Source organism: Dama dama, chromosome 18, assembly GCF_033118175.1.
Source record: "Dama dama isolate Ldn47 chromosome 18, ASM3311817v1, whole genome shotgun sequence".
NCBI lineage: Eukaryota > Metazoa > Chordata > Mammalia > Artiodactyla > Cervidae > Dama > Dama dama.
Genome location: NC_083698.1, coordinates 44,462,353 through 44,480,022, shown reverse-complemented (window position 1 = coordinate 44,480,022; position 17,670 = coordinate 44,462,353). Strand labels below are relative to the sequence as shown.

General features: G+C 46.0%; 1 protein-coding gene across 6 annotated transcripts in view; it reads left to right on the top strand.

Moving 5' to 3' along the window:
- ATXN7L1 (ataxin 7 like 1) overlaps positions 1-17,670 on the top strand; it is a 252,280-nt gene that overhangs the window by 116,246 nt on the left and 118,364 nt on the right. The window lies entirely within an intron of this gene.

The window sequence follows — 17,670 nt, the reverse complement described above, 5'->3', positions numbered from 1 at the left end:
ACAATTTTGGTGTGCCTCCTGTCCATTGAAAAGGCTCTTTACATGTAAAGAGTGGTTTCCATTCCTTGAATCAGTGTCTCTGAATTCTGCTCTCTTCTCAAGCTATGTCACAAAGCCAGGGAAGGGAGGACTGCAAAATCCTTGAGGAAGGAGTGCCTTCTAATTCCTCTTTGTTGCCTCAGAGTATCTGGCAAATAGTAGGCACTCAATCAGTGTCTTATGAATGAATGAATGATTGAAATATTTAATCCTTTAAATCATTGATATTCAGCCTTTAGCCATCAGAATTGTTCACTCGGGGGGTGAGAGGGGGTTGTTAAAAATAGAGGTGCCTGGGCTCCACCCCCAGAGCTTTTTGACTCAGTGGATCTGGGGTGGGGCCCAAGATCTTGTATTTCCACCAAGCCTGCAGGTGATGCTACTGCTGTTGCCCAAGGGGCTATACTTTGAGAACCACTGCTTTGAGGGCCATTCTACTTTTCTGGTGGTGCTAGTAGTAAAGAACCCACCTGCCAATGAAGAGACATAAGAGACGTGGGTTTGATCCCTGGGTTGGGAAGATCCCACGGAGGAGGGCACAGCAACCCAATCCAGTATTCTTGCCTGGAGAATCCCATGGACAGAGGAGCCTGGCAGGCTACAGTCCATGGGGTCGCAAAGAGTCGGACACAACTGAAGTGACTTAGCATGCATGCACCACTTTTCCAAGTCTTCCAAAAGATTGATATTTATAACTGTTTGACCTTGCCCTGTAGAACTGAGATATAAAATTGATGGGATTTGATCAGATAGAAGAGCTGCCTGAACTTTTTTTAAATCAAAAACTACTTTCTGTCCCTTGTACAATTATGAGAGAAGCAAGAATTGAATTGCTTCCTCCTTCATGGCTGTAACAGAACACAGCCAGCCAGGGTGGGGGTAGAGAGGCGCACCTTGCAACATTTAAGCCACATTGCGTCTCCATCCCGTTCTGGAATCCACACTCGGTGTCAGATGCGCTTAACTGTAAAGTTGAGATGAGATGTGACCTTTTGCGGAAGCTGCAGTTGAGCAGAAAGGGTACAGGAGAGGTGTATATGATACATAAGGGAACACGTTATTTTGCAGTCTTTTCCTGCTGCCTGTCAGCCTGAGTGAAGTCATTAAGCCCCACTGGGTTCAGAAACAAGAAGGAGTTTCATGGCCTGAGGAAGGCTGCTCTCTGCAGAGAGTCATTCTTCTAGTTCCAGATGCCACTTTGGATGGCAGGCCAGGAGCTAGAATTCCAAACCCAGGCTTGAGGGGGCTCCTCCCTTGCATCCCCCTTTTGTGGGGAAAGAGCTTTTGAGACCGTGAGGACACACAGTAAAGGCCAGGGATGGGCCAGTAGAGGTGCCAGAGGGATACCAGACCCCCTGAATTCAAAAAACACCAAGATGGAACCCGAGAGGGCAACTGAAGGAAGGGAGAGGACCAAGGCCTCCCTTGAGCTTGAGGTACTGAGAGCGTTTAGTGGCCTATTGCTACATAACAAATGACCCCAACATTTAGCATCTTAAAACTACCAGTATTTATGGTCAAGATGTGGAAGTGGCTTAATTGGGTGGTTCTGGCTCAGAGTCTCTCTTGAGGTTGCCACCAAGCTGTCGTCCAGAACTGCTGTCATCTGAAGGCTTGGTGGTGTGAGCAGACCCACTTTCCAGGTGGCTCAGTCACCCGGCTGTTGGCCGGAGGCCTCGGTCCCTCGCTCACAATACCTTAGGCCTCCCCCTCGGGCTGCTGACAGTGCAGAGGCTCACTGTCCTCAGAACCAGCAACCTGAGGACAAGGAAGGGGAGTCAAAATGCCATTGATGAGCTCATCACAGAAGTGACTCACTGTCAGTCACTCCTGTTTGATGCCATCCTTTAGGAACGCGTCACGACGCCCAGCCCACGTGTGAAGGGAGGGTGGTGAGGCTCCTCCTCCTGAAGGAGCGCCACCACAAAGAGAAAGCCCCATTCATCCTCCTCTTGCTGGGCTCAGGAGAGCACCAGGGTGATTGCTAAAGGGCCTTTGCTGAAAGGAGGTGGGAGCTGTTCAAAGGACCCCAGAGCTGGCTCTGGGGGTTTTGTCTGACTGAGTTGAGGACAGGTGGTGGGGGAGGGGAAGAGGCGTTCGAAACTCTCTGCGGGCTTTGACCCCGCAGTCCTGTAGGCGCCATGCGGGCCCTTTCTTTCTCGCTTAGAAAGGAATGAAGCCACCTCTGAGTCCCAAGGCTCAGGCTTGGTTCCAGAGAAGAGGCAGGAGGGGCTGGCTGCTTAGAACCAACTCTGTACTGATGAGAGAACGATACATGGCACGCTGTGTCTCCTTCTAGATTGTCTCCAGCCAGGTCCCCGGAAGGGGAAGAACAGGGGTCTCAGGCTGCAGTGGTGTTCTGGAATAAAGAGCAGCTTCTGAGCTGTACCTCTCAGGAATGATATTTGGGGGGCAGAGGGTGTTATGTAGCAGGAGGGGGGGAAACCTTCTTCCTTTTTATTGAAGTGATCCCACTCAGGATAATGGCTCAGTACCACCAGGCATGACAGCAGACAGACCTTTGTGGCTATGGCTCCTGGGTACCACACAGATAACCTCCCATGGGGATGAGGACAGATGCTTATGTGGCCACCCCAGCTCCGTAAGTGGATTCCGCTTAGCTGTCTGCTCTTGAGGATGCCGAACCGTTGGTGGTCATATTGTACTATGTCTCTTCTTATCTTCCCCATCATCCCCAGGGAATAAGCTAATCAAACTTGCTGATGATTTTACACTGAGAAGGAGATAGCTAATAACTTGGATGACAAGTATTAGAATACAATGTGATGTGGATAAATTGGGTCCATGTATTAAGGGCTATAAAATGAGATTCCATCAAGGCATGAATAATGGTGCCTGTGGAAAGAATTAATCAAATACCCCATTAAAAGGTATAGGAATTCTGGTCAGATAGCCCCTGTTTAATTACACTCCTGCCCCCCGCCCCTACTTCATTCCCCTGAAGCTGCTTTCTACTAGGAGATATATGGAAAAGAGTTGAAAGGAAAGAATAGAAAAATGGGGACATACATTTTGATAGAACGAGATCACAAAGACAGATTTAAAGTAACCAGTGTTTAATTTAGGGGGAAAAAAGGCAATTGGCATGAATAATCATTTACAAATGTAATTTCCAAAGGAGCCCTGTTGATACCATTCAGCAAATGCCAACAAAGCATTTACTTTCTAAAGGGAGAAAGCAAGACAAGAGAAATGAAGGCATCTTCAGGAATGGACCAGAGGACATCCAAGCCATAGAGAAGAAGCAGGTGTGAAATGAATGATACAGAAGATAGACTCAACTTCTGAAAGATCTCAGAGAACTGGCATTGTCTGGAGAAGGCTTCCTGGAAGAGGAGACTCCTGCCGAGCCCCAAAGTGTGGACAAGCTTCCATGTACTGCAAATTCGTGAGCACATTCTGGTGACAGGGTTTAGGGAGAAAATGGGCTGGAGCAGAACAGGGGGCACCCATGGGATTCCTCTCTCCATGTCCACCACCACCACCACCCTGGTCCAAGCTATCATCACCTCTCGCCTGGACAACTGCAAAAGCCCGCCAGCTGTTTTTCCCTGCTTCCACTCTTGTTCCTCTGCAATTCATTCTGCACACAGAAATGAGAACCAGAAAAGTTAATCATATCATTTTCCTACCTTCTGTCTCCCCATTGCACTGAAGCTAAAAGTAAAAATCATTATCATGGCTACAAAGTCTTGTGTGGTCTGAACTACATCCCGTGCCGGGCTCCCTTTCAGTCTCTCTGTGCCAGTCCAACTGGCCTTCAAAATCTCAGCACGCTGGGTATTCCTGCCAGGGGGCCCTTGCCCATGCTTTTCCTTCTCTGTGTATGATTTTCTTTCATCCCCTCTTCCTGAAACTGACTCATCCTTCAGAATGCATTTTAATGATTACCTCCTCTTAGAAGACTTCCTGATTGTTGTAACTTGGTCCACTCTCCCTCATACCTTAAAAACAAATGTTTGTGGTGTGAACTTACAACTCATGTCTCCCCTGCTAGGCCATAATGGGCTTCCCAATCCACCTGCCAATGCAGGAGACGCAGGTGCAATCCCTGGATCGAGAAGATCCCATGGAGAAGGAAATGGCAATCCACTCCAGTATTCTTGCCTGGGAAATCCCATGGACAGGGTAGCTTGGCAGGCTGCAGTCCATGGAGTTGTAAAAGAGTCGGACACGACTTAGCAACTAAATAATAACAGCTGGGCCACAAGCTTTGTGAGAGTAGGAACCCAGATTTTGCATTCCCCAGAGCCTATCACAGTTTTAATAACTAGGCATTGAATAGGTATCATGACATGTCATTAGGAATAATGAGACTAGTTTAGAAATTCTACTTGACCAGTCAGTATGTAAGAGAGTACCATTGTGAATTACTGGCAAGAAAAACCTGAATTCATGTCCAGACTCTGCCACCTGCTGGCTATGCTGGTATGAATAAATCCCAGATCCTTGCAGAGCCTGTTTCTTCCTCTAAAGTGGAGGTACTAACAGGCACCTCACATGGTTGTAGCAAGAAATTAATAAAATAATATAAAAACATTTTCAACTGTAAAACCAGGCATAAAGATGCCCTATCATTTTGCTCATGCCTGGTATCTTGGGTCATTAAACATCTGTAAGATGGATGGATGGATGGATGGGTGAACAGATTATCAGTTATAGAGCCAGCACAAGAGCCAAGAAGAGAACCTGGCATAAGGACAGCATGCTGGAAGCCAGAAGAGGAAAGAGAATTTTTCAAAAAGTAGGAGTCTTTTGATAGCCCAGAATATCACATACCGTAGAGCAGGCAAGAAGAAGGCGGGCGGGGTGGGGGGGGTGGGGGGGGGTGGGGGGGTGGGGGGGGCGGGGAATCATTTACTTTGAGTAGAAGGAAGTCAGTGATGACCTGAGGGTGTGTCTTCCTCACCTCTTTCTTATTGTTGGTGCTTTCAGTGACATGCCTTATTTATAAATCACTCTACTGATTTTTAATCTTTTGGGGGGAAATCAAATTGATTCGCATACGCAGCAGAGCTGGCCAGATTACCCCAGCTGCTGCTAGCAGGTGCTGACAAGTGAAGAAGTGAACGTCAGAGGATAAGAAAAACACTAAACACTTACTTTAATAAGGCCTAGAAAACATTAGTATTTAATAAATTGCCATGGATAACCTGGTTTCCGTTTCAAGGGTTGTTTCACTTTTCACTCCCTGCCTTCCAGTCAGAATAGGGCTGTATATGTAGGCAGGGACCAATGGTGTGAGCTCTGACAGCAATTGCTCATTCCTATGTGCATTTTCTGTCCCTGTGACCACACTTCACTTCCTACCACAACCATCCATGCAGAGTAAGTCACTCTAAAACACACACACACACACACACACACACACACACACACACACACACACACACACACACACACACGCTAGCTGAGTTCCTGTCCTTTTGATTGGCTGCTTCTGCATCGTGGTAGGCCTTGGGCTCACCTTCCTGCCAGGCCCTGATCCAGCCAGTCTGTTTGTCCAGAAATAAAGGATAAGATTGCCAGTGCTTCAGACAGAAGAGTGTGATGGCTCACAGCCCAGCTGTTTCATCTAGGGCCCACTGTCTCCTAGCTTAGATCTCAAGTGTAGAAGATGGCTTTAATCATGCTTCCTCGGAGAGGTGGTGTGAAGATTAAATGCCATAAGGCATGTAACATGCTTAGGTTGAGCCCAGCCCAGCCTTAGAAGTGAGTTAATAGAAACCCAGAAGTCATGATAGATTTAACCCCTTTTCCAAGATCTCCTCTATCTTTGAGCATCACTATTGAGCCCCAGGGCCTAGCTGCCCTTGAGGAATTTCCCATGGTGGGTATTTCATCCAGTGAATAGCTCTTAGAGGCTGGAATTGGAAATCCTGAGGAGTGCATGAAGGGATTTTTGGATCAGGGCTGGGGTGGGAATGGGGCAGGGCCAAGAAAAGGGTTCAGGAAAGAACTCTGTGGAGTTCCTAGTGATACAGAGATGAGGCCTGGAAGAGAAGCAGAAGGCAGCCAGGAAGGCAAGCAGTTAGACCGGAAACATCTGAGTAACACTGTCACAGAGCCCAAGCAGGAAGGCTGTCCAAGGAGTTTCAGACATTCTAGAAAGGTAAACTAGACAATAACTAAGCAAAAAAAGTTTTTGAATCATATTTGCCTTTTCAATGAATTCAGATTAATTTGATTTGGGGAATTTTAAAGACACACATTGTAATCATTGGAAATACCCTGGAGCGTTGTAAAGACCAGGGTTGGAAATCACTTTACCCTCTATATGCTAAGAGTAGAAATCAATCTTGCAAGCAGATTTTTAAAACTCCTGAGCCCGGGAAAGAAATGAACCTGGCTGTCAAATCTACACTAAGTCCTGCTCCTGATTATCTCCTCCCACCCCCCACCCCCCCCACCCCCCGCCACCCTCTGGCTCCTTCTCTGCACTGTTGGCAGGGAGGATACACATTCCTGATTTCTTTCACAAATACAGTTCCTAAAAGAACCAAAGGAAGCATGGGGAATATAGAACCAGAATAGAACCAGAATGGGATCAGTTAAGTCCGCTGCCTAATTTCTTTTGTTAACCACCGCCCCCCGCCGCCCCACCGCCTGATGTCGTTCAGGCCCCTTTTGTGGCTTTACAACCAACACTGTAGCGAAGTTTCAAAGGCCAATTGGGTTTGAAGAGTACCTTGACTTTTTTTGTTGTTATTGTTATCTCTCGTCTTTTAAAAAAAAAATTGTTGAAGTATAGTCAATTTACAATGTTGTGTTAGTTTCAGGCATACAGTAAAGTGATTCAGTTATACACACATAAATATAAATATATTCTTTTTATTTTTGCATTCTCTTCTGTTACAGGTTATCATAAGACCTTGAGTTTAATTCCCTGTGCTGTACCGCGGGTCCTTTTTGGTTATCTGTTTTATCTATAGTAGTGTGTGTATTTTAAGAGTGCCTTGACTGTTAAATTTTTTATTATATCCATCAGTTTGGGAGCTTTTTTTTTCCTGTGCAAATCAAAACAGTCCCCATACATATTTAATTTTAAGCGTTAAAAATCCTCCCATCTCCATGTATGACCCCATTCATTTCTTTTCTCCATTGTGTGGGTGCCATAGCCCTGGAGCATATAATTTAGGGTCCTGGACTTATTGGGGGTGTTTGGAGGTCACCGTTAAGTGGATACACTTCTTTATTAAGTCAATATTTGATAAAGCCTTTTGAAAATGCTAAGTATGTTCGTGGGACTGCCTGCTAAGATGAGAGAAAAGAAAAAAATTTAAAGCTTGCTTTTATTGCTCCAAACCGTAAGTAAATGGCCAGATCTATCTTCCTTTCATCTATCATTTATATTTATTACATTTGGTGAGTCTGGTTAGTGGTTTAGATTCCTTAGGTTTTTACTACATCCAGATTCCTATTATGCAGTCGTCTCTGATAAAACCTAATGGGATACAACCCTGGACCCTGGAGCATAACGTGATGCCAGACCCCATTGCAAATGTGTTTCCTACTAAAGCAAACTATAGTGGAAAATATTAAAGAGAAACATTCCCCGGTCACTTCCAGTTGCAAAAAAAAAACTTCATAAATCACTAGTTCCACAGAGAGCTCCCCCCAGATCATGTTTTTTTTCTCCCTGCCTCATTACCTCTATTTGAGAGCTCCCTTTCCCCACACACTCCTGAGAAAGCGATTATGGTGGTTTGTGCCCTCCTTAAAAACATGGCTTGTGTACCAGTTGTTTTTTTTAATGGGAAGTTATTTGCATTAAGAAATCATGCACTTGGATGTGTTGGCATGCACCAAGGGCAAAACCCAGACAGTAAGAAACTGCAGATTAGATGGCCTGAGTTTTAAACAGATAAATGATAAAGGAAATAGATGGAAGGAAGTGGTCACTTAAAAGTAGCATAAAAGATGTCTAAAAAATGGGTAAAACTAAGTGACAGTGTCTAAGGATACACAGCAGGGTGATAAAACCATAAACAAACACATGGAAACAAACACGAAGTGGAAGGAGGGAGGAGCTGTGATTAGGATAGGGATAGGATAGATGTGTGGAGGGACCCTGGGGGCTGGCGAGGTTCTTTTCCTCCGCCTGGTGTCCAGAGGGTGTTTGCCCATTTGTTTTGTGCAGGACTGAGTGTTTGCACGTTATTTTACAGAACAGAGTTTTCATTTAATGAGTCTGCTTGGGGTTCACATTACCCATAGTCTTTAAGGAATTTGACTTTGGCTTATAATAAAATATGTCTTACTTTCTCACAAAGAGGAATACCACAATTCCACCTGGAAAGGCACCAGTGGAGTTGTCTGGCAGTTCTGTCAAAATCGAAAAGGAAAAGAAGATCTATCGGTAGAGATTTTATGGGTTCTGGCTCCTGAAGACCTCCTGGTCTTTCTTTTTCCCCTCCTTTTATTTCTACAGTTAATGACCTAGCTCTTTGCTTTTCATCGTGGGTTGTGCTATGCTTAGTCTCTCAGTCGTGTCCTACTCTTTGCGACCTCATGGACTGTAGCCCACCAGGCTCCTCTGTCCATGGGGCTTCTCCAGGCAAATATACTGGAGTTGGTTGCCATCCCCTCCTCCAGGGGATCTTCCCAACCCAGGAATCAAACCCAGGTCTCCTGCATTGCAGGCGGATGCTTTACTGTCTTAAGCTGTCATGGGTTACATACCCACAAACCTTACTCACCTAAAACAAAACGTAGAACCCTGGTGACAGCCACGTTGCTCCTGCCCTCACTCCTCCCTGATCTGGGGTCATCTTTAAAGACCACAGCGGGGAATTCCCTGGTGGTCCAGAGTGGTAAGGACTCTAGACTTTCACTGCTCAGGGTCTGGGTTTAATCCTTGGTCAGGGACCTAAGATCCCACAAGCCTCACCAGAGTAGCCAATAAAGAACATGGGGTTTGCTTACTTTACTCACCCCAGCTGTTAGTCCCCCACGTTCTCCCCCTCTGTGGTCCCTGCAAATACCAGTCTGAAGTGGTCACCCTACTGTGATTTTAGGGTGACCTCTGACAGACCTGTTCCTCCAGTTGGGATGTCATTCCTGAACCTCAAGGCTTTCACCAAGGCATTTGCCATCTTAGTTTGAACAAGTTAGATGAGAGTTCATTTCAATAGAGGGTGAAGTCATAAAGAACAGGACTCTGGAATCCTGAGGTGGGCGCCTTGTAAGGGAAGACCTGAAAGAGAGCTGGGAGTTTACCTTTTCTTTTTTTCTCTTCTCAGCAGATCTGGCCTCAACGTGTTGATATTCTTTAGCTTCAATCTAGAATCTCACTAAAACCCAACATTTACACCTGTCTCTGGGGCAGCTTCGTGAAGCTAGTTGTCCAGCGCCGTCAGTGCGGAAGCCTGAGTCCAGCCTGTTGGGAATGAGGAGGGTGGGTCAGCTCCTTGAGGGCAGGGGCCTCGTCCGGGTTTGCTCCGCATTCAATTCTCAGCCTCCAGCACAGGGCTTGGCACAGAGTAGATGCTCAGTAAAAACCTGATGAGCTGGGCTTCCCAGGTGGTTCAGTGGTAAAGTATCCACCTGCCAGTGCAGGAGACATGGGTTCGATATTTGATTCCAGAAGATTCCACATGCTGTGAGGTGTGCGGTGGAGCCCAGTCTGTGCGCTGCAACTGCTGAGCCTGTTCCCTACAGCCCGGAAGCCACAACTGCTGAAGCCTGGCGCACCTAGAGCCTGTGCTCCGCAACAAGGAAAGCCACTGCAGTGAGAAGCCAGTGCTCTGCAAGTAAAGAGTAGCCCCTGCTCACCGCAACTAGAGAAAGTCCACGAAGCAACAAATACCCAACACAGCTGAAAATAAATTAAATAAATATTTTAAAAATTAAAAAGCAAAACACACTTGATGAACAAATGAATAAACAAGGGATCAGGCCAACCAAACAGCTTGCAGCAGCAGAGGGAGCACAGGTGGGCAATGAGAAAGTCACTCTGATCACTGCAGGCTTCTGGGGACATCACTTTCCTGGTCACCTCCACCCCTGAGCATCTCCTCATCCGTGGCCTAGGGTTGACCCCCTCTGCTCTGTGCCTCCCTGTCTTCAACAAGAAAATCGGCCAGTATCTCGTTTCTGAGAAGTGACAGCTCTTAGCACATTTCTCCCACTGGCTCAGCACTTTGAGGTCACAGAAGTATTTTCCCACACATTGTCTAAATTCATGTTGTCTAAAATCCCATGAAGTAGGTAACTCCCACTTTATAGAGGAGGAAACTGAGGCTGAGAGGATTAAAATGACGTTTGAGGGGCAGGGCTATGCCTAGAACCTGGAGCTTTGGCTCCCCACGCCCAGTGTCCTTTCTGCTGCACTGCCCTTAGCACTGGTGCAGATCCACATGACGGGGGATCTGGAGTCAGCCCTTGCCCTCAGGGAGCTTAAAGCCTAATGCCAGCACAGAAATATCTACCTTAAATAATAAACATGGTTCAGTCAAAATACGTAGCACTGCTTGATCCTTCTCCAGTTTCACTTCACACAGATTCTGTGAAAGGTTATTTCACTGTTATGTCTTAGAAAGGTTCTCTCTGTGTAAACTTACTGAGTATAGACTGGGGTGGCCCAGCAGTCTTCACTATCTGCTCTGGGAAGGAGGGGGAGAGCATAAATAATAGAAACCCAAAGGAAATCCCAGAGACCTTATTTAACCATTGGTGTTATTCTCACACTTCAGTGGATCTCGTTAGAAATAACCACATCATAGATAGAAGAAGGAAAACAAAGATCTAAATAATCCATAATCTAGAGAACTGTTCCATGACACAAGTATTGTAGCAGAGTTAACACTACTGCCTTGCACAAACAAATGTCTGTGCTCTGGGGCTTTCTTCCCTCTAACTTCTCTTACATCTCTTCTGATACTGTCTGTGACTGCATGAGGGAGGCAGGGCTGGTACTGAGGCTTAGAAGCATTGACTTCTAAGCCAGTGACTTGCCCAAGGCTCTTCCACTAGTTAGTAATATGGGAGGAATTTGAACCCACGCTCTTCTCAGCCCCCACCTCTTTTCCTACTTCCTTTCCTGCAGTGACCCCTCTTGGGCTCCTTTGTCAGCCATCCTTAAGAAGGACCCAGCAGGAATTCCCTACTGGCCTAGTGTTAGGACTCCAGGCTTTCATTGCCGTGGCCCAGGTTCAGTCCCTGGTCTTGCAGCGGCAGCTCGATGACTCATGTGCTCATGGCACTGGCTCTTGCCAACACTGGCTCATGTTACAGTGGTTAAGTGTTCACTGACCACTTTGCAGTGTTATAATCATTTAATCTATGCCTAGGAGGAAGAGATACTTTATTTAGAAGCTTAACAGTGAAAACCTCTGAGACTCCAGTTCACTATGATTACTTTGGGATGATCTCAGGATCTGCCCACTATGCTCCTGATCCACTTAGACTGGAAAGATAACTAAGAAAGGCTTGTCCAAGATGCGCGCAGCCAAGGTGCTGAGGACGGTTGTGGCTAGGTTCAAGAAGGGAAGGCAGACAGATGCCAGAAGGCAGGATAAGGAGAAAAACATTTTAGGACCTTCAGAAAAATAACCAGGTCTTTTAATGCTCCTCTTAGGGCAAAACAAGAGTAAAATTGATCTGTTATCCTGGGTTGGGGATAGCACTGAGGTTCACACCAGTCTGTCGGCTTTGACTGCATATTAGGGCAACCTGGGCAGCTTTCACATATCCTGTTGGCAGGTTAAAACTGGCATCAGTTTTTTAAAACTCCACTTTGGTTTCAGTGTGCAACCAAGCTTGAGATCCAGTGATCAGATGGGTGGTAGTGGCTTTTCAGGTGTTGACCTGGCTGGTTGTTGTTCAGTCAGTCAGTCGTGTCCGACTCTTTGCAACCCCATGGACTGCAGCACGCCAGGCTTCCCTGTCCTTTCCATCTCCCAGAGCTTGCTCAAACCATGTCCTCTGAGTTGGTGGCACCATCCAACCATTTTGTCCTCTTCTTCTCCTGCCTTCAATCTTTCCCAGCATCAGGGTCTTTTCTAGTGAGTCAGCTCTTCACAACAGGTGGCCAAAGTATTACAGCTTCAGCTTCAACGTCAGTCCTTCCAATGAATATTCAGGACTGATTTCCTTTAGGATTGACTGGTTTGATCTCCTTGCAGTCCAGGGGACTCTCAAGAGTCTTTTCCAACACCACAGTTCAAAACCATCAATTCTTAGGCCCTCAGCCTTTTTTATGGTCCAACTCTCATATCTATACACAACTGTAGGAAAAATCATAGCTTTGACTATACAGACCTGGCTAGATTAAACTACATTTCCCAGAATTCCCTATCCTGTGGGTTGCTCATTGGCTGGGCCATGGAGAGATAATGGAGATCTGGAGTAAGAAGGAGCAGCAGCAGCCGTTTTGTACCACTTGCACTGTTGCCAGTCGGCTGCTCACCTCGCTGGTGGGCAGAGGCCAGACCTGCAGTTGCTCCACCTTCCCCGGATCCTCATTCAGCCTCTCCGACTCCTGGGCCAAGTCTGTGTGTTTAGTTTCTTGAAGGGCTCAGGCTTCTGTGGGAACATGCATAACATGGAAGTCAAAGGTATAAAGAATGGACAGAAGTTTCAGTTCATCCTCATGGGGTTCCATTTAAAGCTTATGAGCTCCAAATTGTTCTTGGTCTCTGCCACTTTCTGTCCTCTTTTCCTCCTATCTCCTGCCCTGTGGACTTCACACTCCATCATCAGATGCAAAAGCAACAGCCTTATAGAGGCCTTTTAAATAGCAGTTGCTGTTGCAAAAGGTCAAATACTTGGAATAGACCCATAGATATACAGGTACATATACCTGTATGTTCAGATCCATTCTTGTAGGTTGCTTCTTGGATCAAATGCTGACTAATACAGGTGGCTTTCAGAATTGAGGATTAAGGGATTGTCTGTATCCACAGAGAGAGATCCTGTTTAAGAAGGAGATGCCCATGGCTCTGACTGAAGAGGAAGGCAGGTTTGACAGCTCCCTGTCTCCACCGCCAACCCCTGGGTGACATCTCAGGGGTGATTTGGAAACCTTCAGTAGATTGGTAGTATCCAGGCCTGGTGGTATGTGGGAAACCCCTGGAGAGATCTTAAACGTGCAAATTCTTGGGCTTCACTTCACATTTAGGAATCAGAATCTTGAAGGATTGGGGCTGAACATGAGAATTTGTTGTTGTTGTTAGAATATAGTTGCTCTTGGGGGCTTCCCAGGTGGTGCTAGTGGTAAAGAATCCACCTGCCAATGCAGGAGACACAAGAGATGCGGGTTCGATCCCTGGGTCAGGAATATCCCCTAAAGGAGGAAATGGCAACCCACTCCAGTATTCTTGCCTGGAAAATCCCATGGACAGAGGAACCTGGTGAGCTGTAGTCCATGGGATCACAAAGAGTCAGACTGAGCACTTGTCAGCAGCAGCATAGTTGTTTTAAATGTGTCAGATTTAAAAAGCTTCCTTTACCCAAGCTTTTCTGGGGTGCTGGTAGCTTCTGTTTCTTGATCTGAGTGCTGGTTACATGAGGGTGTTTTGTACATCCAAAGTACGAATCACAGGTGACATGTCTGTGATTTGTAGTGTCTCTTGTATGCATGTTATACCTCAATTAAATAAAATAAGCCCTACCTTCCCCTCCCTCATAATTCCATATTCCAGTGACTGACCAAAATTCAGAACCACTGGACTAACTGATTCCTTATATCCTTCATAGCAGTACTCAGAGAAGAGAAACATAAAAAAAAAAAAAAAAAAAATCCAGCAGTTGGGGAATAGTCAAGATGCATCTACAACCCTAATGATACAGTTCCCTGCAGTTATTGCAGCCCTGAAGAGGAATATGAAACAGTGGGGCAACGGGCCAGCTGGCAGTGATAGGAGTAAGTGGCAGGGGGCGTGAGAGAGGGCAGTCAGGAACATCACCTTGGAGCCAGACCATAGAAAGCTTTGGACACCAACTGAGAAAAAAGGAAAAACCACTTTCAGAGTGAGTGCTTTATTTTAAGGAGCAGTGAGGGGCCTCTTACAGATTTTGAGGATGCTGATTGATAAAGGTGGCATTTTTGAAAGTACAATTGTAAATATAAAATTATATCATCCGTCATATTTAACTGCTCACAAAGACATTGTTCAAAACGCAAACTGGTGGATGACAGAGCGGGCCCTGCAGCTGGGAATTGGGACTTTATCTTCCTTTGGTGTAAAGACAGACTTTTCCATCTCAGCTTCTTTCTGAAGTGTCTATAATCTATATACTATTCTGGCCTGCAATTAAATAGAAAACAATTTTGTTAAAAATAAAGTCCCAGGTCTCCCATTTGAAGGCCTAGGAGGTTCCTATGGGGCATGGCTGTTATAGATACAGTAAGATTTTGTAATCATAGTGCAGGGAGAAACCTCACCGGTTGATTCATTTTTTAGGCGATATGTCCAACAGTGGTTCTCAACAGGGAGTTTGGATTTGGGCGAGGGGGATTCAGAGGTGACAACAGAGAACTGGATTGAATTACAATTATCTCTGGGGCTTTTTGAAATAAAGAAGTGCAGGCCCTACCTACACCCCCATGAATGGGTCTGCCACTCCTTCAGTCTGAGTCCACCAGCCTGTATCTTCTCTAATATCCAGGGATGGAGTTTAGACAACCTCTTTTTGTCACCCTTTTCTGAGTGTGACAACTTTGTATACCTTTGATTCTCACCCGCCCCCACCCAGGAAAAGATAGCCTCAAAGTCTCGAACTGAGTTTTCAAAATAAGGGCAGAATTAGACCTTAAAAGCAAGTACCGGTTGAGAAAATAAAAAAACAAAAAAAAAAAAAAAAAAGAAAATCAAACCATAGACACATCACCAGACTCCTTTTGAAAGACACATTTTCTTCCTCATTTTCATTTACAGTATTTTCATTTTATCTTTTCTTCCACTCAATTCTGTGCCCTTCATAGCAGAATTCAGAGAAGTAACCATACCCTAAGCTCTATTTGGAGGACAATCTGAAAACTCTTTGATTCCACAGGGAATCCTCTCTGAAACCCAACATATTCTTAAACACCCCTCTACCAACTCCCTGGCATGTGCAAAGGGCGTGCACAGACCTACCTTCACATTAGTTTCTGCTAAAATAGTTAGCAAGACAGATCTAACAAGGAGAACAGTACCATGGGGCATTCCCCAGTGAGAGGCTGTTTCCTAGGCGTCCACGTTGTTTCCTTCCTTCCTCTCCTGCAGCGTGAGAATCCCTGTCCAGTGTCCACGAGTTGCCTCTCCCGCTCCCATCCCCATCCCCACCTCAGGGCCTTTCCCCAGACTTGCTGAGAACTCTTCTCCGCCATTTTTTCGTTCCAGCATTTTTCAGGAAAGGGAAGCTTACTTTAATTGGCCTGCCCTGCATTCCCCTTGGTCTCCCAGGGTGGGCCCAGCTCTGGGGACATGGAGGCAGCTCTGCCCACGCCCGGCTCCAGGTTATCTTGCATTTACTCATGTGTGGCAGTGCCCAGAGTGCTTCACTTGGCCAGTCAAAGCTGGCAGAGGCACAGGATGCAAAAGCTGCAAGCCCCAGACTGGAGGAGGAAGCCTCTGAAGGCAGGAGGGTGAGCCTAAGTTCTCCAGCCCAGTCATCGCCAGGCTCAGGTAGCCTGGAGGATATGTCGCTGGGTCATTGTCTGGCCAGAGGATTCCTGAGACATCAGGATTATGTCTCCATGGATCTCAGAAGCATTGCATCTGTCTGTCTGTTTATGTGGTCCAACCAGCACCATCTGATCAGAACAGAACCAGATTGCTGAAGCTGGAGAGGCCTCCAAGGTAACAGATCAGGCCTCCACATCCTCTTGTCACACCACGACTCACTGAGGCCATGCAGGTGATTTGCCCAGGGTCCCTCAGGTAGGAAGAGTGCCGGGCCACTCTCAAAGGTATTCCAAGTCCAAGCCCAGCATTCCGCACCTGCCCCTTGCCGCTTCTCACAAATGGAAGCTAAGTCTGTTGTGACTGTGTCTTCTCATAATTATTTTATGATCACGACTATGGGTGGCCAAGACATTAACAGGTCCAACAGAGAGTCACAAGACCCTCAGACCTAGAAAAGTCATGGACCCACCCAGGCTGGGCTTTGGGGTTGGGAGATATTGATGTGTTTTATATATATGTGTGTGTACTGTGCTAAGTCACTTCAGTCTTGTCAGATTCTGCAACCCAGTGGACTGTAGCCTGCCAGGCTCCTCTCTGTCCATGGGACTGTCCAGGCAAGAATACTGGAGTGGGTTGCCATGACCTCCTCCAGGGGATCTTACGAACCCAGAGACCAAACCTACATCTCTTAAGTCTCCTGCATTGGCAGGCAAGTTCTTTACCACTGGTGTCACCTGAGAAGCCCTTGTTTTATGTTTGCCTTTGTTTCTTCTTTCTTAGTCCTCTTCTCAGTTACTTTTTATTTTGGTCTCTAAGGGGCTTTTGCATATGAAGAATTTTTCTGAGAACTGCGACTGTAGGTACAAGATGTAATGTCTCTTAACCTGGGTTTTGATAAGCTATACTGTATTGTTACAATGGAAAAAGTCATATCCTAAGTTATGTATTGTATGTATGGAATTTGTATACCATGATATTATATTTGTAATATATATGTTTGACATACTGATAGACGTATCCTTTATACTTTGGGGGAGGAAATGTGGATTTAATTACAGGGAGACTTTTTTTTAGATATAATTGTTATAACATTGTATTGCTTTAGGTATATAATATAATGATTAGATATATGTATGTATATTTTTTTAATTCATCCAATCAGTAGTGCACGTACCTACTGAAAAGTTCAGGCAGCACCAAAAGGCCCCCCACTGAGGCCACAGCTGTTAAATCCTCCCAAAGATGGGCAAGCATAGATGTGCTTATTTCTTTTTCTTGTTTAATGAATGACTGTATATTATATGCATCGTTCTGCTCCTTACCTTTCCAACATAATGGGTTCATTCATTACTTTAATAAATATGTACTGAGCTCCTGTTATGTGCCAAGCAGTGGCTGGAATTCAGGGAAACTAAATAGATTCACAGCCTCTAAGAACTTTTTAGGGGATAGAAACAGTAAACAAATAAGCATATGATGGCAGGAGAAGAAAAGTCAGTGTGGGAAAGGGAAGGGGGTGCTCTTGTACACGAGCTAGTCAGGGAAGGCCTGTCTGAAGAGGCTTGAGGCCAGGCCCAGTGTGAAGTCAGAGCGTTGTGGACACTTGGCAGAAGGACTGTGGGCAAAGCGGGCAGTGGGGGAAGACCCTGAAGCTGGAGCAACTGAGCTGGTGATGCTCCTGGACAACAAAGGGCTGGGTGCCTGAGCTGCTGGGAGTTAAACATCCTGAGAAGGGAACCAGACCACATAAGGAGGCTCAGTCAGCTAAACTCATGTAAGTACTTGGGTTTGATTCTGAGATGGAAGTTCTTGGACAGCTTTTAGATGGGAAGAGACAGGCTTACTGTGGTTGCTGGGTAGGGAACACCCAGTAGAAAGGGGAAGGGTAGGATCAGATACCATCAGAAGGTGCCTGGGGAAATTCAGGCGAGAAATCATGGTGGCCTGGGTCAGACTGGTGGTGGTGACACTGGGGAAAAGTACGTTCTGGAGGTCTTTG